This window comes from Mixophyes fleayi, chromosome 10, assembly GCF_038048845.1.
Source record: "Mixophyes fleayi isolate aMixFle1 chromosome 10, aMixFle1.hap1, whole genome shotgun sequence".
NCBI classification, from domain to species: Eukaryota; Metazoa; Chordata; class Amphibia; order Anura; family Limnodynastidae; genus Mixophyes; species Mixophyes fleayi.
In genome coordinates this window covers 43,114,464-43,136,191 of record NC_134411.1, presented here as the reverse complement: position 1 = coordinate 43,136,191, position 21,728 = coordinate 43,114,464, and the positions used below count along the sequence as shown (strand labels likewise).

At 36.1% G+C, this 21,728-nt stretch overlaps 11 non-coding genes across 11 annotated transcripts; all 11 read left to right on the top strand.

The window, feature by feature from the left end:
- Nucleotides 1-269: 269 nt before the first annotated feature.
- TRNAQ-CUG (transfer RNA glutamine (anticodon CUG)) lies at nucleotides 270-341 on the top strand. The gene has a single exon. It is a non-coding gene; the product is annotated as a tRNA-Gln (tRNA).
- A 1,857-nt stretch (nucleotides 342-2,198) lies between these two features.
- Nucleotides 2,199-2,270, top strand: TRNAQ-CUG (transfer RNA glutamine (anticodon CUG)). Its single transcript has one exon. It is a non-coding gene; the product is annotated as a tRNA-Gln (tRNA).
- Nucleotides 2,271-4,125: 1,855 nt separating this feature from the next.
- TRNAQ-CUG (transfer RNA glutamine (anticodon CUG)) lies at nucleotides 4,126-4,197 on the top strand. The gene has a single exon. It is a non-coding gene; the product is annotated as a tRNA-Gln (tRNA).
- Nucleotides 4,198-6,056: 1,859 nt separating this feature from the next.
- Nucleotides 6,057-6,128, top strand: TRNAQ-CUG (transfer RNA glutamine (anticodon CUG)). The gene has a single exon. It is a non-coding gene; the product is annotated as a tRNA-Gln (tRNA).
- A 1,859-nt stretch (nucleotides 6,129-7,987) lies between these two features.
- TRNAQ-CUG (transfer RNA glutamine (anticodon CUG)) lies at nucleotides 7,988-8,059 on the top strand. Its single transcript has one exon. It is a non-coding gene; the product is annotated as a tRNA-Gln (tRNA).
- A 1,859-nt stretch (nucleotides 8,060-9,918) lies between these two features.
- Nucleotides 9,919-9,990, top strand: TRNAQ-CUG (transfer RNA glutamine (anticodon CUG)). The gene has a single exon. It is a non-coding gene; the product is annotated as a tRNA-Gln (tRNA).
- Nucleotides 9,991-11,849: 1,859 nt separating this feature from the next.
- Nucleotides 11,850-11,921, top strand: TRNAQ-CUG (transfer RNA glutamine (anticodon CUG)). Its single transcript has one exon. It is a non-coding gene; the product is annotated as a tRNA-Gln (tRNA).
- Nucleotides 11,922-15,713: 3,792 nt separating this feature from the next.
- TRNAQ-CUG (transfer RNA glutamine (anticodon CUG)) lies at nucleotides 15,714-15,785 on the top strand. Its single transcript has one exon. It is a non-coding gene; the product is annotated as a tRNA-Gln (tRNA).
- Nucleotides 15,786-17,645: 1,860 nt separating this feature from the next.
- TRNAQ-CUG (transfer RNA glutamine (anticodon CUG)) lies at nucleotides 17,646-17,717 on the top strand. Its single transcript has one exon. It is a non-coding gene; the product is annotated as a tRNA-Gln (tRNA).
- A 1,860-nt stretch (nucleotides 17,718-19,577) lies between these two features.
- On the top strand, nucleotides 19,578-19,649 carry TRNAQ-CUG (transfer RNA glutamine (anticodon CUG)). The gene has a single exon. It is a non-coding gene; the product is annotated as a tRNA-Gln (tRNA).
- A 1,860-nt stretch (nucleotides 19,650-21,509) lies between these two features.
- TRNAQ-CUG (transfer RNA glutamine (anticodon CUG)) lies at nucleotides 21,510-21,581 on the top strand. Its single transcript has one exon. It is a non-coding gene; the product is annotated as a tRNA-Gln (tRNA).
- Nucleotides 21,582-21,728: the final 147 nt, after the last annotated feature.

The following is a 21,728-nucleotide window of genomic DNA, read 5'->3' as shown; positions in this document are numbered from 1 at the left end:
TATCTGGTAATTACATTTTAAATACTTTTCCTAAAAGTGTTATCTGTATTTTTTGTACTTTTAAGTTTGTTCAACATAATAAAAATCAAAAGGTAAGATGTATTTTTTATTAAGAGAAAATGAAATATTTATCCATACTGTGTACGCAATAGTTTTAAACCAGAATGAAGCAGGCGAAAACAAATTATTCCAATAAGAAGATACAACCCTATAGGCAGACACGGGTGCTCCAGTCCTAAAGGAATAAACAAGTCAGATTTTACACAGATGGTGCCATGGTGTAATGGTTAGCACTCTGGACTCTGAATCCAGCGATCTGAGTTCAAATCTCAGTGGGACCTTGATAGAATTTTTCCTATAGATGGAAATGAAGAGGTAAATACAGTTCAATGTATGGAAATCTAGCTAACAGAGACAAAATTAAACAAATACAAGAGGCACAAAATAGCATTTTCTGAATAAACAGCTAAATTATTCATGAGGTAAAAATTTTAAAAAATAAAATAAAACAGTGACACTCCATGCAATACTATGCATGTCTATTAAGATTGTTGTTACAGAGCAAAGTAGTTAACACTGCTGCCTCAGATGGGTCCAATTGAAAAACAGACCATAATCCACTACTGTGGGGTTTGTATTTCTTCTAAATACTAGGATAGCTTTTACCCAGGTGCCCCTGCCCAAGTACAGTCCAAAAAACATTCAAATATGCTATTTGGCCTCTGATAAAAAAAATAGCCCAGGGTTCCTGTGTGGTAGAGAATTTAAACTGAACACCCCAATGGGACAGGGACTAATGAGAATGGATACATTCTGATTTGTAAAACACTATAATATGCAGACACTATATCAATAAAGGATAAACACCATGCTAACAGTATATATAAAACAGATTTTATTTCAAAGCAGAAGCATTTACTGTTGCAGGATAATTCAAAGAAAAGTTAGCTAAAACAAGATACTAAACTGAAAACATATGAAAGAAAATTCTGCATGAGCTTGGTTGCGGGAATCAGTGGTGAATTCTGTAGATTTCTGGCATTCTAGCTCTTCAGTCTGATTTCACATCATGGGATAGTCCTTTAACGTGGATGTCCACTTTTTGATTAGTCTGCAGTATCTTGCTTGGTCTCCGATGATGATTTTCCTCCTATTACCTGAATCTTGGAAGCAATTGCTGTGAACTTGAAATACAGGAATAACAAGTCCCTACATTCTGCTATTAGAACTCAGTCGAAGCATTCTTTTGAGCAATATGGGAGACTTATGGGCAGCCTCACTTTCCCCAAGATACATATCAGCCTGATCAAATCCTATTGGCACTCTGATTCAGATAGCTGGGATCCCCAGGAGATGAGTCTCCTAAGTTTCCTGCAGCACTTTGTCCAAAAGAGGATTGTACATGAAGGTGACCACACACAGCTGTCCAACACATAGACGTTATTATATGGGAATGGGACCAGTTATTCAGAAACCTGTTATGCAGCAGGATGTTAAGAAAACCATTGGTAAAATGTTAATACTTGCTGCTTTTTCAGTAATAATATCACAGAACTATAACGATTGTGGGACAGATAGAAATATGTTTTAAATGTAATGTAGTAGATTTTAGTCACAGTGCTCAAATATGCTGGAAAAGATCTTATATGGAAATCTCCCAGCGCTTCAATTGATAATGAACCTATACATCCAAAGGCACAAGTACAATTTTAGGGCTCTGAGCTGTCCTAGGCTACATTCACTGGAAGTGAAATGGAGCTTGTACATTAGTCAAAATCAAACTCCATTGATCACTTTGGTAAAAACTATTTTGATGCCGCTTATTGCTTTCATGGTCTGAACGGTATGCATAGACACCATTTAAGCCATAGCAATCTATTCATTAGTATTTGGACAAGCACCAAAGGGCGATACAATATAGAGAGTTTCTATCTGGTAATTACATTTTAAATACTTTTCCTAAAAGTGTTATCTGTATTTTTTGTACTTTTAAGTTTGTTCAACATAATAAAAATCAAAAGGTAAGATGTATTTTTTATTAAGAGAAAATGAAATATTTATCCATACTGTGTACGCAATAGTTTTAAACCAGAATGTAGCAGGCGAAAACAAATTATTCCAATAAGAAGATACAACCCTATAGGCAGACACGGGTGCTCCAGTCCTAAAGGAATAAACAAGTCAGATTTTACACAGATGGTGCCATGGTGTAATGGTTAGCACTCTGGACTCTGAATCCAGCGATCTGAGTTCAAATCTCAGTGGGACCTTGATAGAATTTTTCCTATAGATGGAAATGAAGAGGTAAATACAGTTCAATCTATGGAAATCTAGCTAACAGAGACAAAATTAAACAAATACAAGAGGCACAAAATAGCATTTTCTGAATAAACAGCTAAATTATTCATGAGGTAAAAATTTTAAAAAATAAAATAAAACAGTGACACTCCATGCAATACTATGCATGTGTATTAAGATTGTTGTTACAGAGCAAAGTAGTTAACACTGCTGCCTCAGATGGGTCCAATTGAAAAACAGACCATAATCCACTACTGTGGGGTTTGTATTTCTTCTAAATACTAGGATAGCTTTTACCCAGGTGCCCCTGCCCAAGTACAGTCCAAAAAACATGCAAATATGCTATTTGGCCTCTGATAAAAAATAGCCCAGGGTTCCTATGTGGTAGAGAATTTAGACTGAACACCCCAATGGGACAGGGACTAATGAGAATGGATACATTCTGATTTGTAAAACACTATAATATGCAGACACTATATCAATAAAGGATAAACACCATGCTAACAGTATATATAAAACAGATTTTAATTCAAAGCAGAAGCATTTACTGTTGCAGGATAATTCAAAGAAAAGTTAGCTAAAACAAGATACTAAACTGAAAACATATGAAAGAAAATTCTGCATGAGCTTGGTTGGGGGAATCAGTGGTGAATTCTGTAGATTTCTGGCATTCTAGCTCTTCAGTCTGATATCACATCATGGGATAGTCCTTTAACGTGGATGTCCACTTTTTGATTAGTCTGCAGTATCTTGCTTGGTCTCCGATGATGATTTTCCTCCTATTACCTGAATCTTGGAAGCAATTGCTGTGAACTTGAAATACAGGAATAACAAGTCCCTACATTCTGCTATTAGAACTCAGTCGAAGCATTCTTTTGAGCAATATGGGAGACTTATGGGCAGCCTCACTTTCCCCAAGATACATATCAGCCTGATCAAATCCTATTGGCACTCTGATTCAGATAGCTGGGATCCCCAGGAGATGAGTCTCCTAAGTTTCCTGCAGCACTTTGTCCAAAAGAGGATTGTACATGAAGGTGACCACACACAGCTGTCCAACACATAGACGTTATTATATGGGAATGGGACCAGTTATTCAGAAACCTGTTATGCAGCAGGATGTTAAGAAAACCATTGGTAAAATGTTAATACTTGCTGCTTTTTCAGTAATAATATCACAGAACTATAACGATTGTGGGACAGATAGAAATATGTTTTAAATGTAATGTAGTAGATTTTAGTCACAGTGCTCAAATATGCTGGAAAAGATCTTATATGGAAATCTCCCAGCGCTTCAATTGATAATGAACCTATACATCCAAAGGCACAAGTACAATTTTAGGGCTCTGAGCTGTCCTAGGCTACATTCACTGGAAGTGAAATGGAGCTTGTACATTAGTCAAAATCAAACTCCATTGATCACTTTGGTAAAAACTATTTTGATGCCGCTTATTGCTTTCATGGTCTGAACGGTATGCATAGACACCATTTAAGCCATAGCAATCTATTCATTAGTATTTGGACAAGCACCAAAGGGCGATACAATATAGAGAGTTTCTATCTGGTAATTACATTTTAAATACTTTTCCTAAAAGTGTTATCTGTATTTTTTGTACTTTTAAGTTTGTTCAACATAATAAAAATCAAAAGGTAAGATGTATTTTTTATTAAGAGAAAATGAAATATTTATCCATACTGTGTACGCAATAGTTTTAAACCAGAATGTAGCAGGCGAAAACAAATTATTCCAATAAGAAGATACAACCCTATAGGCAGACACGGGTGCTCCAGTCCTAAAGGAATAAACAAGTCAGATTTTACACAGATGGTGCCATGGTGTAATGGTTAGCACTCTGGACTCTGAATCCAGCGATCTGAGTTCAAATCTCAGTGGGACCTTGATAGAATTTTTCCTATAGATGGAAATGAAGAGGTAAATACAGTTCAATGTATGGAAATCTAGCTAACAGAGACAAAATTAAACAAATACAAGAGGCACAAAATAGCATTTTCTGAATAAACAGCTAAATTATTCATGAGGTAAAAATTTTAAAAAATAAAATAAAACAGTGACACTCCATGCAATACTATGCATGTGTATTAAGATTGTTGTTACAGAGCAAAGTAGTTAACACTGCTGCCTCAGATGGGTCCAATTGAAAAACAGACCATAATCCACTACTGTGGGGTTTGTATTTCTTCTAAATACTAGGATAGCTTTTACCCAGGTGCCCCTGCCCAAGTACAGTCCAAAAAACATGCAAATATGCTATTTGGCCTCTGATAAAAAATAGCCCAGGGTTCCTATGTGGTAGAGAATTTAGACTGAACACCCCAATGGGACAGGGACTAATGAGAATGGATACATTCTGATTTGTAAAACACTATAATATGCAGACACTATATCAATAAAGGATAAACACCATGCTAACAGTATATATAAAACAGATTTTAATTCAAAGCAGAAGCATTTACTGTTGCAGGATAATTCAAAGAAAAGTTAGCTAAAACAAGATACTAAACTGAAAACATATGAAAGAAAATTCTGCATGAGCTTGGTTGGGGGAATCAGTGGTGAATTCTGTAGATTTCTGGCATTCTAGCTCTTCAGTCTGATATCACATCATGGGATAGTCCTTTAACGTGGATGTCCACTTTTTGATTAGTCTGCAGTATCTTGCTTGGTCTCCGATGATGATTTTCCTCCTATTACCTGAATCTTGGAAGCAATTGCTGTGAACTTGAAATACAGGAATAACAAGTCCCTACATTCTGCTATTAGAACTCAGTCGAAGCATTCTTTTGAGCAATATGGGAGACTTATGGGCAGCCTCACTTTCCCCAAGATACATATCAGCCTGATCAAATCCTATTGGCACTCTGATTCAGATAGCTGGGATCCCCAGGAGATGAGTCTCCTAAGTTTCCTGCAGCACTTTGTCCAAAAGAGGATTGTACATGAAGGTGACCACACACAGCTGTCCAACACATAGACGTTATTATATGGGAATGGGACCAGTTATTCAGAAACCTGTTATGCAGCAGGATGTTAAGAAAACCATTGGTAAAATGTTAATACTTGCTGCTTTTTCAGTAATAATATCACAGAACTATAACGATTGTGGGACAGATAGAAATATGTTTTAAATGTAATGTAGTAGATTTTAGTCACAGTGCTCAAATATGCTGGAAAAGATCTTATATGGAAATCTCCCAGCGCTTCAATTGATAGATAATGAACCTATACATCCAAAGGCACAAGTACAATTTTAGGGCTCTGAGCTGTCCTAGGCTACATTCACTGGAAGTGAAATGGAGCTTGTACATTAGTCAAAATCAAACTCCATTGATCACTTTGGTAAAAACTATTTTGATGCCGCTTATTGCTTTCATGGTCTGAACGGTATGCATAGACACCATTTAAGCCATAGCAATCTATTCATTAGTATTTGGACAAGCACCAAAGGGCGATACAATATAGAGAGTTTCTATCTGGTAATTACATTTTAAATACTTTTCCTAAAAGTGTTATCTGTATTTTTTGTACTTTTAAGTTTGTTCAACATAATAAAAATCAAAAGGTAAGATGTATTTTTTATTAAGAGAAAATGAAATATTTATCCATACTGTGTACGCAATAGTTTTAAACCAGAATGAAGCAGGCGAAAACAAATTATTCCAATAAGAAGATACAACCCTATAGGCAGACACGGGTGCTCCAGTCCTAAAGGAATAAACAAGTCAGATTTTACACAGATGGTGCCATGGTGTAATGGTTAGCACTCTGGACTCTGAATCCAGCGATCTGAGTTCAAATCTCAGTGGGACCTTGATAGAATTTTTCCTATAGATGGAAATGAAGAGGTAAATACAGTTCAATCTATGGAAATCTAGCTAACAGAGACAAAATTAAACAAATACAAGAGGCACAAAATAGCATTTTCTGAATAAACAGCTAAATTATTCATGAGGTAAAAATTTTAAAAAATAAAATAAAACAGTGACACTCCATGCAATACTATGCATGTCTATTAAGATTGTTGTTACAGAGCAAAGTAGTTAACACTGCTGCCTCAGATGGGTCCAATTGAAAAACAGACCATAATCCACTACTGTGGGGTTTGTATTTCTTCTAAATACTAGGATAGCTTTTACCCAGGTGCCCCTGCCCAAGTACAGTCCAAAAAACATGCAAATATGCTATTTGGCCTCTGATAAAAAATAGCCCAGGGTTCCTATGTGGTAGAGAATTTAGACTGAACACCCCAATGGGACAGGGACTAATGAGAATGGATACATTCTGATTTGTAAAACACTATAATATGCAGACACTATATCAATAAAGGATAAACACCATGCTAACAGTATATATAAAACAGATTTTAATTCAAAGCAGAAGCATTTACTGTTGCAGGATAATTCAAAGAAAAGTTAGCTAAAACAAGATACTAAACTGAAAACATATGAAAGAAAATTCTGCATGAGCTTGGTTGGGGGAATCAGTGGTGAATTCTGTAGATTTCTGGCATTCTAGCTCTTCAGTCTGATATCACATCATGGGATAGTCCTTTAACGTGGATGTCCACTTTTTGATTAGTCTGCAGTATCTTGCTTGGTCTCCGATGATGATTTTCCTCCTATTACCTGAATCTTGGAAGCAATTGCTGTGAACTTGAAATACAGGAATAACAAGTCCCTACATTCTGCTATTAGAACTCAGTCGAAGCATTCTTTTGAGCAATATGGGAGACTTATGGGCAGCCTCACTTTCCCCAAGATACATATCAGCCTGATCAAATCCTATTGGCACTCTGATTCAGATAGCTGGGATCCCCAGGAGATGAGTCTCCTAAGTTTCCTGCAGCACTTTGTCCAAAAGAGGATTGTACATGAAGGTGACCACACACAGCTGTCCAACACATAGACGTTATTATATGGGAATGGGACCAGTTATTCAGAAACCTGTTATGCAGCAGGATGTTAAGAAAACCATTGGTAAAATGTTAATACTTGCTGCTTTTTCAGTAATAATATCACAGAACTATAACGATTGTGGGACAGATAGAAATATGTTTTAAATGTAATGTAGTAGATTTTAGTCACAGTGCTCAAATATGCTGGAAAAGATCTTATATGGAAATCTCCCAGCGCTTCAATTGATAGATAATGAACCTATACATCCAAAGGCACAAGTACAATTTTAGGGCTCTGAGCTGTCCTAGGCTACATTCACTGGAAGTGAAATGGAGCTTGTACATTAGTCAAAATCAAACTCCATTGATCACTTTGGTAAAAACTATTTTGATGCCGCTTATTGCTTTCATGGTCTGAACGGTATGCATAGACACCATTTAAGCCATAGCAATCTATTCATTAGTATTTGGACAAGCACCAAAGGGCGATACAATATAGAGAGTTTCTATCTGGTAATTACATTTTAAATACTTTTCCTAAAAGTGTTATCTGTATTTTTTGTACTTTTAAGTTTGTTCAACATAATAAAAATCAAAAGGTAAGATGTATTTTTTATTAAGAGAAAATGAAATATTTATCCATACTGTGTACGCAATAGTTTTAAACCAGAATGAAGCAGGCGAAAACAAATTATTCCAATAAGAAGATACAACCCTATAGGCAGACACGGGTGCTCCAGTCCTAAAGGAATAAACAAGTCAGATTTTACACAGATGGTGCCATGGTGTAATGGTTAGCACTCTGGACTCTGAATCCAGCGATCTGAGTTCAAATCTCAGTGGGACCTTGATAGAATTTTTCCTATAGATGGAAATGAAGAGGTAAATACAGTTCAATCTATGGAAATCTAGCTAACAGAGACAAAATTAAACAAATACAAGAGGCACAAAATAGCATTTTCTGAATAAACAGCTAAATTATTCATGAGGTAAAAATTTTAAAAAATAAAATAAAACAGTGACACTCCATGCAATACTATGCATGTCTATTAAGATTGTTGTTACAGAGCAAAGTAGTTAACACTGCTGCCTCAGATGGGTCCAATTGAAAAACAGACCATAATCCACTACTGTGGGGTTTGTATTTCTTCTAAATACTAGGATAGCTTTTACCCAGGTGCCCCTGCCCAAGTACAGTCCAAAAAACATGCAAATATGCTATTTGGCCTCTGATAAAAAATAGCCCAGGGTTCCTATGTGGTAGAGAATTTAGACTGAACACCCCAATGGGACAGGGACTAATGAGAATGGATACATTCTGATTTGTAAAACACTATAATATGCAGACACTATATCAATAAAGGATAAACACCATGCTAACAGTATATATAAAACAGATTTTAATTCAAAGCAGAAGCATTTACTGTTGCAGGATAATTCAAAGAAAAGTTAGCTAAAACAAGATACTAAACTGAAAACATATGAAAGAAAATTCTGCATGAGCTTGGTTGGGGGAATCAGTGGTGAATTCTGTAGATTTCTGGCATTCTAGCTCTTCAGTCTGATATCACATCATGGGATAGTCCTTTAACGTGGATGTCCACTTTTTGATTAGTCTGCAGTATCTTGCTTGGTCTCCGATGATGATTTTCCTCCTATTACCTGAATCTTGGAAGCAATTGCTGTGAACTTGAAATACAGGAATAACAAGTCCCTACATTCTGCTATTAGAACTCAGTCGAAGCATTCTTTTGAGCAATATGGGAGACTTATGGGCAGCCTCACTTTCCCCAAGATACATATCAGCCTGATCAAATCCTATTGGCACTCTGATTCAGATAGCTGGGATCCCCAGGAGATGAGTCTCCTAAGTTTCCTGCAGCACTTTGTCCAAAAGAGGATTGTACATGAAGGTGACCACACACAGCTGTCCAACACATAGACGTTATTATATGGGAATGGGACCAGTTATTCAGAAACCTGTTATGCAGCAGGATGTTAAGAAAACCATTGGTAAAATGTTAATACTTGCTGCTTTTTCAGTAATAATATCACAGAACTATAACGATTGTGGGACAGATAGAAATATGTTTTAAATGTAATGTAGTAGATTTTAGTCACAGTGCTCAAATATGCTGGAAAAGATCTTATATGGAAATCTCCCAGCGCTTCAATTGATAGATAATGAACCTATACATCCAAAGGCACAAGTACAATTTTAGGGCTCTGAGCTGTCCTAGGCTACATTCACTGGAAGTGAAATGGAGCTTGTACATTAGTCAAAATCAAACTCCATTGATCACTTTGGTAAAAACTATTTTGATGCCGCTTATTGCTTTCATGGTCTGAACGGTATGCATAGACACCATTTAAGCCATAGCAATCTATTCATTAGTATTTGGACAAGCACCAAAGGGCGATACAATATAGAGAGTTTCTATCTGGTAATTACATTTTAAATACTTTTCCTAAAAGTGTTATCTGTATTTTTTGTACTTTTAAGTTTGTTCAACATAATAAAAATCAAAAGGTAAGATGTATTTTTTATTAAGAGAAAATGAAATATTTATCCATACTGTGTACGCAATAGTTTTAAACCAGAATGAAGCAGGCGAAAACAAATTATTCCAATAAGAAGATACAACCCTATAGGCAGACACGGGTGCTCCAGTCCTAAAGGAATAAACAAGTCAGATTTTACACAGATGGTGCCATGGTGTAATGGTTAGCACTCTGGACTCTGAATCCAGCGATCTGAGTTCAAATCTCAGTGGGACCTTGATAGAATTTTTCCTATAGATGGAAATGAAGAGGTAAATACAGTTCAATGTATGGAAATCTAGCTAACAGAGACAAAATTAAACAAATACAAGAGGCACAAAATAGCATTTTCTGAATAAACAGCTAAATTATTCATGAGGTAAAAATTTTAAAAAATAAAATAAAACAGTGACACTCCATGCAATACTATGCATGTCTATTAAGATTGTTGTTACAGAGCAAAGTAGTTAACACTGCTGCCTCAGATGGGTCCAATTGAAAAACAGACCATAATCCACTACTGTGGGGTTTGTATTTCTTCTAAATACTAGGATAGCTTTTACCCAGGTGCCCCTGCCCAAGTACAGTCCAAAAAACATTCAAATATGCTATTTGGCCTCTGATAAAAAATAGCCCAGGGTTCCTGTGTGGTAGAGAATTTAAACTGAACACCCCAATGGGACAGGGACTAATGAGAATGGATACATTCTGATTTGTAAAACACTATAATATGCAGACACTATATCAATAAAGGATAAACACCATGCTAACAGTATATATAAAACAGATTTTAATTCAAAGCAGAAGCATTTACTGTTGCAGGATAATTCAAAGAAAAGTTAGCTAAAACAAGATACTAAACTGAAAACATATGAAAGAAAATTCTGCATGAGCTTGGTTGGGGGAATCAGTGGTGAATTCTGTAGATTTCTGGCATTCTAGCTCTTCAGTCTGATTTCACATCATGGGATAGTCCTTTAACGTGGATGTCCACTTTTTGATTAGTCTGCAGTATCTTGCTTGGTCTCCGATGATGATTTTCCTCCTATTACCTGAATCTTGGAAGCAATTGCTGTGAACTTGAAATACAGGAATAACAAGTCCCTACATTCTGCTATTAGAACTCAGTCGAAGCATTCTTTTGAGCAATATGGGAGACTTATGGGCAGCCTCACTTTCCCCAAGATACATATCAGCCTGATCAAATCCTATTGGCACTCTGATTCAGATAGCTGGGATCCCCAGGAGATGAGTCTCCTAAGTTTCCTGCAGCACTTTGTCCAAAAGAGGATTGTACATGAAGGTGACCACACACAGCTGTCCAACACATAGACGTTATTATATGGGAATGGGACCAGTTATTCAGAAACCTGTTATGCAGCAGGATGTTAAGAAAACCATTGGTAAAATGTTAATACTTGCTGCTTTTTCAGTAATAATATCACAGAACTATAACGATTGTGGGACAGATAGAAATATGTTTTAAATGTAATGTAGTAGATTTTAGTCACAGTGCTCAAATATGCTGGAAAAGATCTTATATGGAAATCTCCCAGCGCTTCAATTGATAGATAATGAACCTATACATCCAAAGGCACAAGTACAATTTTAGGGCTCTGAGCTGTCCTAGGCTACATTCACTGGAAGTGAAATGGAGCTTGTACATTAGTCAAAATCAAACTCCATTGATCACTTTGGTAAAAACTATTTTGATGCCGCTTATTGCTTTCATGGTCTGAACGGTATGCATAGACACCATTTAAGCCATAGCAATCTATTCATTAGTATTTGGACAAGCACCAAAGGGCGATACAATATAGAGAGTTTCTATCTGGTAATTACATTTTAAATACTTTTCCTAAAAGTGTTATCTGTATTTCTTGTACTTTTAAGTTTGTTCAACATAATAAAAATCAAAAGGTAAGATGTATTTTTTATTAAGAGAAAATGAAATATTTATCCATACTGTGTACGCAATAGTTTTAAACCAGAATGAAGCAGGCGAAAACAAATTATTCCAATAAGAAGATACAACCCTATAGGCAGACACGGGTGCTCCAGTCCTAAAGGAATAAACAAGTCAGATTGTACACAGATGGTGCCATGGTGTAATGGTTAGCACTCTGGACTCTGAATCCAGCGATCTGAGTTCAAATCTCAGTGGGACCTTGATAGAATTTTTCCTATAGATGGAAATGAAGAGGTAAATACAGTTCAATGTATGGAAATCTAGCTAACAGAGACAAAATTAAACAAATACAAGAGGCACAAAATAGCATTTTCTGAATAAACAGCTAAATTATTCATGAGGTAAGAATTTAAAAAAATAAAATAAAACAGTGACACTCCATGCAATACTATGCATGTCTATTAAGATTGTTGTTACAGAGCAAAGTAGTTAACACTGCTGCCTCAGATGGGTCCAATTGAAAAACAGACCATAATCCACTACTGTGGGGTTTGTATTTCTTCTAAATACTAGGATAGCTTTTACCCAGGTGCCCCTGCCCAAGTACAGTCCAAAAAACATTCAAATATGCTATTTGGCCTCTGATAAAAAAATAGCCCAGGGTTCCTGTGTGGTAGAGAATTTAAACTGAACACCCCAATGGGACAGGGACTAATGAGAATGGATACATTCTGATTTGTAAAACACTATAATATGCAGACACTATATCAATAAAGGATAAACACCATGCTAACAGTATATATAAAACAGATTTTAATTCAAAGCAGAAGCATTTACTGTTGCAGGATAATTCAAAGAAAAGTTAGCTAAAACAAGATACTAAACTGAAAACATATGAAAGAAAATTCTGCATGAGCTTGGTTGGGGGAATCAGTGGTGAATTCTGTAGATTTCTGGCATTCTAGCTCTTCAGTCTGATTTCACATCATGGGATAGTCCTTTAACGTGGATGTCCACTTTTTGATTAGTCTGCAGTATCTTGCTTGGTCTCCGATGATGATTTTCCTCCTATTACCTGAATCTTGGAAGCAATTGCTGTGAACTTGAAATACAGGAATTACAAGTCCCTACATTCTGCTATTAGAACTCAGTCGAAGCATTCTTTTGAGCAATATGGGAGACTTATGGGCAGCCTCACTTTCCCCAAGATACATATCAGCCTGATCAAATCCTATTGGCACTCTGATTCAGATAGCTGGGATCCCCAGGAGATGAGTCTCCTAAGTTTCCTGCAGCACTTTGTCCAAAAGAGGATTGTACATGAAGGTGACCACACACAGCTGTCCAACACATAGACGTTATTATATGGGAATGGGACCAGTTATTCAGAAACCTGTTATGCAGCAGGATGTTAAGAAAACCATTGGTAAAATGTTAATACTTGCTGCTTTTTCAGTAATAATATCACAGAACTATAACGATTGTGGGACAGATAGAAATATGTTTTAAATGTAATGTAGTAGATTTTAGTCACAGTGCTCAAATATGCTGGAAAAGATCTTATATGGAAATCTCCCAGCGCTTCAATTGATAGATAATGAACCTATACATCCAAAGGCACAAGTACAATTTTAGGGCTCTGAGCTGTCCTAGGCTACATTCACTGGAAGTGAAATGGAGCTTGTACATTAGTCAAAATCAAACTCCATTGATCACTTTGGTAAAAACTATTTTGATGCCGCTTATTGCTTTCATGGTCTGAACGGTATGCATAGACACCATTTAAGCCATAGCAATCTATTCATTAGTATTTGGACAAGCACCAAAGGGCGATACAATATAGAGAGTTTCTATCTGGTAATTACATTTTAAATACTTTTCCTAAAAGTGTTATCTGTATTTCTTGTACTTTTAAGTTTGTTCAACATAATAAAAATCAAAAGGTAAGATGTATTTTTTATTAAGAGAAAATGAAATATTTATCCATACTGTGTACGCAATAGTTTTAAACCAGAATGAAGCAGGCGAAAACAAATTATTCCAATAAGAAGATACAACCCTATAGGCAGACACGGGTGCTCCAGTCCTAAAGGAATAAACAAGTCAGATTGTACACAGATGGTGCCATGGTGTAATGGTTAGCACTCTGGACTCTGAATCCAGCAATCTGAGTTCAAATTTCAGTGGGACCTTGATAGAATTTTTCCTATAGATGGAAATGAAGAGGTAAATACAGTTCAATGTATGGAAATCTAGCTAACAGAGACAAAATTAAACAAATACAAGAGGCACAAAATAGCATTTTCTGAATAAACAGCTAAATTATTCATGAGGTAAAAATTTTAAAAAATAAAATAAAACAGTGACACTCCATGCAATACTATGCATGTCTATTAAGATTGTTGTTACAGAGCAAAGTAGTTAACACTGCTGCCTCAGATGGGTCCAATTGAAAAACAGACCATAATCCACTACTGTGGGGTTTGTATTTCTTCTAAATACTAGGATAGCTTTTACCCAGGTGCCCCTGCCCAAGTACAGTCCAAAAAACATTCAAATATGCTATTTGGCCTCTGATAAAAAAATAGCCCAGGGTTCCTGTGTGGTAGAGAATTTAAACTGAACACCCCAATGGGACAGGGACTAATGAGAATGGATACATTCTGATTTGTAAAACACTATAATATGCAGACACTATATCAATAAAGGATAAACACCATGCTAACAGTATATATAAAACAGATTTTAATTCAAAGCAGAAGCATTTACTGTTGCAGGATAATTCAAAGAAAAGTTAGCTAAAACAAGATACTAAACTGAAAACATATGAAAGAAAATTCTGCATGAGCTTGGTTGGGGGAATCAGTGGTGAATTCTGTAGATTTCTGGCATTCTAGCTCTTCAGTCTGATTTCACATCATGGGATAGTCCTTTAACGTGGATGTCCACTTTTTGATTAGTCTGCAGTATCTTGCTTGGTCTCCAATGATGATTTTCCTCCTATTACCTGAATCTTGGAAGCAATTGCTGTGAACTTGAAATACAGGAATAACAAGTCCCTACATTCTGCTATTAGAACTCAGTCGAAGCATTCTTTTGAGCAATATGGGAGACTTATGGGCAGCCTCACTTTCCCCAAGATACATATCAGCCTGATCAAATCCTATTGGCACTCTGATTCAGATAGCTGGGATCCCCAGGAGATGAGTCTCCTAAGTTTCCTGCAGCACTTTGTCCAAAAGAGGATTGTACATGAAGGTGACCACACACAGCTGTCCAACACATAGACGTTATTATATGGGAATGGGACCAGTTATTCAGAAACCTGTTATGCAGCAGGATGTTAAGAAAACCATTGGTAAAATGTTAATACTTGCTGCTTTTTCAGTAATAATATCACAGAACTATAACGATTGTGGGACAGATAGAAATATGTTTTAAATGTAATGTAGTAGATTTTAGTCACAGTGCTCAAATATGCTGGAAAAGATCTTATATGGAAATCTCCCAGCGCTTCAATTGATAGATAATGAACCTATACATCCAAAGGCACAAGTACAATTTTAGGGCTCTGAGCTGTCCTAGGCTACATTCACTGGAAGTGAAATGGAGCTTGTACATTAGTCAAAATCAAACTCCATTGATCACTTTGGTAAAAACTATTTTGATGCCGCTTATTGCTTTCATGGTCTGAACGGTATGCATAGACACCATTTAAGCCATAGCAATCTATTCATTAGTATTTGGACAAGCACCAAAGGGCGATACAATATAGAGAGTTTCTATCTGGTAATTACATTTTAAATACTTTTCCTAAAAGTGTTATCTGTATTTCTTGTACTTTTAAGTTTGTTCAACATAATAAAAATCAAAAGGTAAGATGTATTTTTTATTAAGAGAAAATGAAATATTTATCCATACTGTGTACGCAATAGTTTTAAACCAGAATGAAGCAGGCGAAAACAAATTATTCCAATAAGAAGATACAACCCTATAGGCAGACACGGGTGCTCCAGTCCTAAAGGAATAAACAAGTCAGATTGTACACAGATGGTGCCATGGTGTAATGGTTAGCACTCTGGACTCTGAATCCAGCGATCTGAGTTCAAATCTCAGTGGGACCTTGATAGAATTTTTCCTATAGATGGAAATGAAGAGGTAAATACAGTTCAATGTATGGAAATCTAGCTAACAGAGACAAAATTAAACAAATACAAGAGGCACAAAATAGCATTTTCTGAATAAACAGCTAAATTATTCATGAGGTAAGAATTTAAAAAAATAAAATAAAACAGTGACACTCCATGCAATACTATGCATGTCTATTAAGATTGTTGTTACAGAGCAAAGTAGTTAACACTGCTGCCTCAGATGGGTCCAATTGAAAAACAGACCATAATCCACTACTGTGGGGTTTGTATTTCTTCTAAATACTAGGATAGCTTTTACCCAGGTGCCCCTGCCCAAGTACAGTCCAAAAAACATTCAAATATGCTATTTGGCCTCTGATAAAAAAATAGCCCAGGGTTCCTGTGTGGTAGAGAATTTAAACTGAACACCCCAATGGGACAGGGACTAATGAGAATGGATACATTCTGATTTGTAAAACACTATAATATGCAGACACTATATCAATAAAGGATAAACACCATGCTAACAGTATATATAAAACAGATTTTAATTCAAAGCAGAAGCATTTACTGTTGCAGGATAATTCAAAGAAAAGTTAGCTAAAACAAGATACTAAACTGAAAACATATGAAAGAAAATTCTGCATGAGCTTGGTTGGGGGAATCAGTGGTGAATTCTGTAGATTTCTGGCATTCTAGCTCTTCAGTCTGATTTCACATCATGGGATAGTCCTTTAACGTGGATGTCCACTTTTTGATTAGTCTGCAGTATCTTGCTTGGTCTCCGATGATGATTTTCCTCCTATTACCTGAATCTTGGAAGCAATTGCTGTGAACTTGAAATACAGGAATTACAAGTCCCTACATTCTGCTATTAGAACTCAGTCGAAGCATTCTTTTGAGCAATATGGGAGACTTATGGGCAGCCTCACTTTCCCCAAGATACATATCAGACTGATCAAATCCTATTGGCACTCTGATTCAGATAGCTGGGATCCCCAGGAGATGAGTCTCCTAAGTTTCCTGCAGCACTTTGTCCAAAAGAGGATTGTACATGAAGGTGACCACACACAGCTGTCCAACACATAGACGTTATTATATGGGAATGGGACCAGTTATTCAGAAACCTGTTATGCAGCAGGATGTTAAGAAAACCATTGGTAAAATGTTAATACTTGCTGCTTTTTCAGTAATAATATCACAGAACTATAACGATTGTGGGACAGATAGAAATATGTTTTAAATGTAATGTAGTAGATTTTAGTCACAGTGCTCAAATATGCTGGAAAAGATCTTATATGGAAATCTCCCAGCGCTTCAATTGATAGATAATGAACCTATACATCCAAAGGCACAAGTACAATTTTAGGGCTCTGAGCTGTCCTAGGCTACATTCACTGGAAGTGAAATGGAGCTTGTACATTAGTCAAAATCAAACTCCATTGATCACTTTGGTAAAAACTATTTTGATGCCGCTTATTGCTTTCATGGTCTGAAAGGTATGCATAGACACCATTTAAGCCATAGCAATCTATTCATTAGTATTTGGACAAGCACCAAAGGGCGATACAATATAGAGAGTTTCTATCTGGTAATTACATTTTAAATACTTTTCCTAAAAGTGTTATCTGTATTTCTTGTACTTTTAAGTTTGTTCAACATAATAAAAATCAAAAGGTAAGATGTATTTTTTATTAAGAGAAAATGAAATATTTATCCATACTGTGTACGCAATAGTTTTAAACCAGAATGAAGCAGGCGAAAACAAATTATTCCAATAAGAAGATACAACCCTATAGGCAGACACGGGTGCTCCAGTCCTAAAGGAATAAACAAGTCAGATTGTACACAGATGGTGCCATGGTGTAATGGTTAGCACTCTGGACTCTGAATCCAGCGATCTGAGTTCAAATTTCAGTGGGACCTTGATAGAATTTTTCCTATAGATGGAAATGAAGAGGTAAATACAGTTCAATGTATGGAAATCTAGCTAACAGAGACAAAATTAAACAAATACAAGAGGCACAAAATAGCATTTTCTGAATAAACAGCTAAATTATTCATGAGGTAAAAATTTTAAAAAATAAAATAAAACAGTGACACTCCATGCAATACTATGCATGTCTATTAAGATTGTTGTTACAGAGCAAAGTAGTTAACACTGCTGCCTCAGATGGGTCCAATTGAAAAACAGACCATAATCCACTACTGTGGGGTTTGTATTTCTTCTAAATACTAGGATAGCTTTTACCCAGGTGCCCCTGCCCAAGTACAGTCCAAAAAACATTCAAATATGCTATTTGGCCTCTGATAAAAAAATAGCCCAGGGTTCCTGTGTGGTAGAGAATTTAAACTGAACACCCCAATGGGACAGGGACTAATGAGAATGGATACATTCTGATTTGTAAAACACTATAATATGCAGACACTATATCAATAAAGGATAAACACCATGCTAACAGTATATATAAAACAGATTTTAATTCAAAGCAGAAGCATTTACTGTTGCAGGATAATTCAAAGAAAAGTTAGCTAAAACAAGATACTAAACTGAAAACATATGAAAGAAAATTCTGCATGAGCTTGGTTGGGGGAATCAGTGGTGAATTCTGTAGATTTCTGGCATTCTAGCTCTTCAGTCTGATTTCACATCATGGGATAGTCCTTTAACGTGGATGTCCACTTTTTGATTAGTCTGCAGTATCTTGCTTGGTCTCCAATGATGATTTTCCTCCTATTACCTGAATCTTGGAAGCAATTGCTGTGAACTTGAAATACAGGAATAACAAGTCCCTACATTCTGCTATTAGAACTCAGTCGAAGCATTCTTTTGAGCAATATGGGAGACTTATGGGCAGCCTCACTTTCCCCAAGATACATATCAGCCTGATCAAATCCTATTGGCACTCTGATTCAGATAGCTGGGATCCCCAGGAGATGAGTCTCCTAAGTTTCCTGCAGCACTTTGTCCAAAAGAGGATTGTACATGAAGGTGACCACACACAGCTGTCCAACACATAGACGTTATTATATGGGAATGGGACCAGTTATTCAGAAACCTGTTATGCAGCAGGATGTTAAGAAAACCATTGGTAAAATGTTAATACTTGCTGCTTTTTCAGTAATAATATCACAGAACTATAACGATTGTGGGACAGCTAGAAATATGTTTTAAATGTAATGTAGTAGATTTTAGTCACAGTGCTCAAATATGCTGGAAAAGATCTTATATGGAAATCTCCCAGCGCTTCAATTGATAGATAATGAACCTATACATCCAAAGGCACAAGTACAATTTTAGGGCTCTGAGCTGTCCTAGGCTACATTCACTGGAAGTGAAATGGAGCTTGTACATGAGTCAAAATCAAACTCCATTGATCACTTTGGTAAAAACTATTTTGATGCCGCTTATTGCTTTCATGGTCTGGACGGTATGCATAGACACCATTTAAGCCATAGCAATCTATTCATTAGTATTTGGACAAGCACCAAAGGGCGATACAATATAGAGAGTTTCTATGTGGTAATTACATTTTAAATACTTTTCCTAAAAGTGTTATCTGTATTTTTTGTACTTTTAAGTTTGTTCAACATAATAAAAATCAAAAGGTAAGATGTATTTTTAATTAAGAGAAAATGAAATATTTATCCATACTGTGTACGCAATAGTTTTAAACCAGAATGAAGCAGGCGAAAACAAATTATTCCAATAAGAAGATACAACCCTATAGGCAGACACGGGTGCTCCAGTCCTAAAGGAATAAACAAGTCAGATTGTACACAGATGGTGCCATGGTGTAATGGTTAGCACTCTGGACTCTGAATCCAGCGATCTGAGTTCAAATTTCAGTGGGACCTTGATAGAATTTTTCCTATAGATGGAAATGAAGAGGTAAATACAGTTCAATGTATGGAAATCTAGCTAACAGAGACAAAATTAAACAAATACAAGAGGCACAAAATAGCATTTTCTGAATAAACAGCTAAATTATTCATGAGGTAAAAATTTTAAAAAATAAAATAAAACAGTGACACTCCATGCAATACTATGCATGTCTATTAAGATTGTTGTTACAGAGCAAAATAGTTAACACTGCTGCCTCAGATGGGTCCAATTGAAAAACAGACCATAATCCACTACTGTGGGGTTTGTATTTCTTCTAAATACTAGGATAGCTTTTACCCAGGTGCCCCTGCCCAAGTACAGTCCAAAAAACATTCAAATATGCTATTTGGCCTCTGATAAAAAAATAGCCCAGGGTTCCTGTGTGGTAGAGAATTTAAACTGAACACCCCAATGGGACAGGGACTAATGAGAATGGATACATTCTGATTTGTAAAACACTATAATATGCAGACACTATATCAATAAAGGATAAACACCATGCTAACAGTATATATAAAACAGATTTTAATTCAAAGCAGAAGCATTTACTGTTGCAGGATAATTCAAAGAAAAGTTAGCTAAAACAAGATACTAAACTGAAAACATATGAAAGAAAATTCTGCATGAGCTTGGTTGGGGGAATCAGTGGTGAATTCTGTAGATTTCTGGCATTCTAGCTCTTCAGTCTGATTTCACATCATGGGATAGTCCTTTAACGTGGATGTCCACTTTTTGATTAGTCTGCAGTATCTTGCTTTGTCTCCAATGATGATTTTCCTCCTATTACCTGAATCTTGGAAGCAATTGCTGTGAACTTGAAATACAGGAATAACAAGTCCCTACATTCTGCTATTAGAACTCAGTCGAAGCATTCTTTTGAGCAATATGGGAGACTTATGGGCAGCCTCACTTTCCCCAAGATACATATCAGCCTGATCAAATCCTATTGGCACTCTGATTCAGATAGCTGGGATCCCCAGGAGATGAGTCTCCTAAGTTTCCTGCAGCACTTTGTCCAAAAGAGGATTGTACATGAAGGTGACCACACACAGCTGTCCAACACATAGACGTTATTATATGGGAATGGGACCAGTTATTCAGAAACCTGTTATGCAGCAGGATGTTAAGAAAACCATTGGTAAAATGTTAATACTTGCTGCTTTTTCAGTAATAATATCACAGAACTATAACGATTGTGGGACAGCTAGAAATATGTTTTAAATGTAATGTAGTAGATTTTAGTCACAGTGCTCAAATATGCTGGAAAAGATCTTATATGGAAATCTCCCAGCGCTTCAATTGATAGATAATGAACCTATACATCCAAAGGCACAAGTACAATTTTAGGGCTCTGAGCTGTCCTAGGCTACATTCACTGGAAGTGAAATGGAGCTTGTACATGAGTCAAAATCAAACTCCATTGATCACTTTGGTAAAAACTATTTTGATGCCGCTTATTGCTTTCATGGTCTGGACGGTATGCATAGACACCATTTAAGCCATAGCAATCTATTCATTAGTATTTGGACAAGCACCAAAGGGCGATACAATATAGAGAGTTTCTATGTGGTAATTACATTTTAAATACTTTTCCTAAAAGTGTTATCTGTATTTTTTGTACTTTTAAGTTTGTTCAACATAATAAAAATCAAAAGGTAAGATGTATTTTTAATTAAGAGAAAATGAAATATTTATCCATACTGTGTACGCAATAGTTTTAAACCAGAATGAAGCAGGCGAAAACAAATTATTCCAATAAGAAGATACAACCCTATAGGCAGACACGGGTGCTCCAGTCCTAAAGGAATAAACAAGTCAGATTTTACACAGATGGTGCCATGGTGTAATGGTTAGCACTCTGGACTCTGAATCCAGCAATCTGAGTTCAAATCTCAGTGGGACCTTGATAGAATTTTTCCTATAGATGGAAATGAAGAGGTAAATACAGTTCAATCTATGGAAATCTAGCTAACAGAGACAAAATTAAACAAATACAAGAGGCACAAAATAGCATTTTCTGAATAAACAGCTAAATTATTCATGAGGTAAAA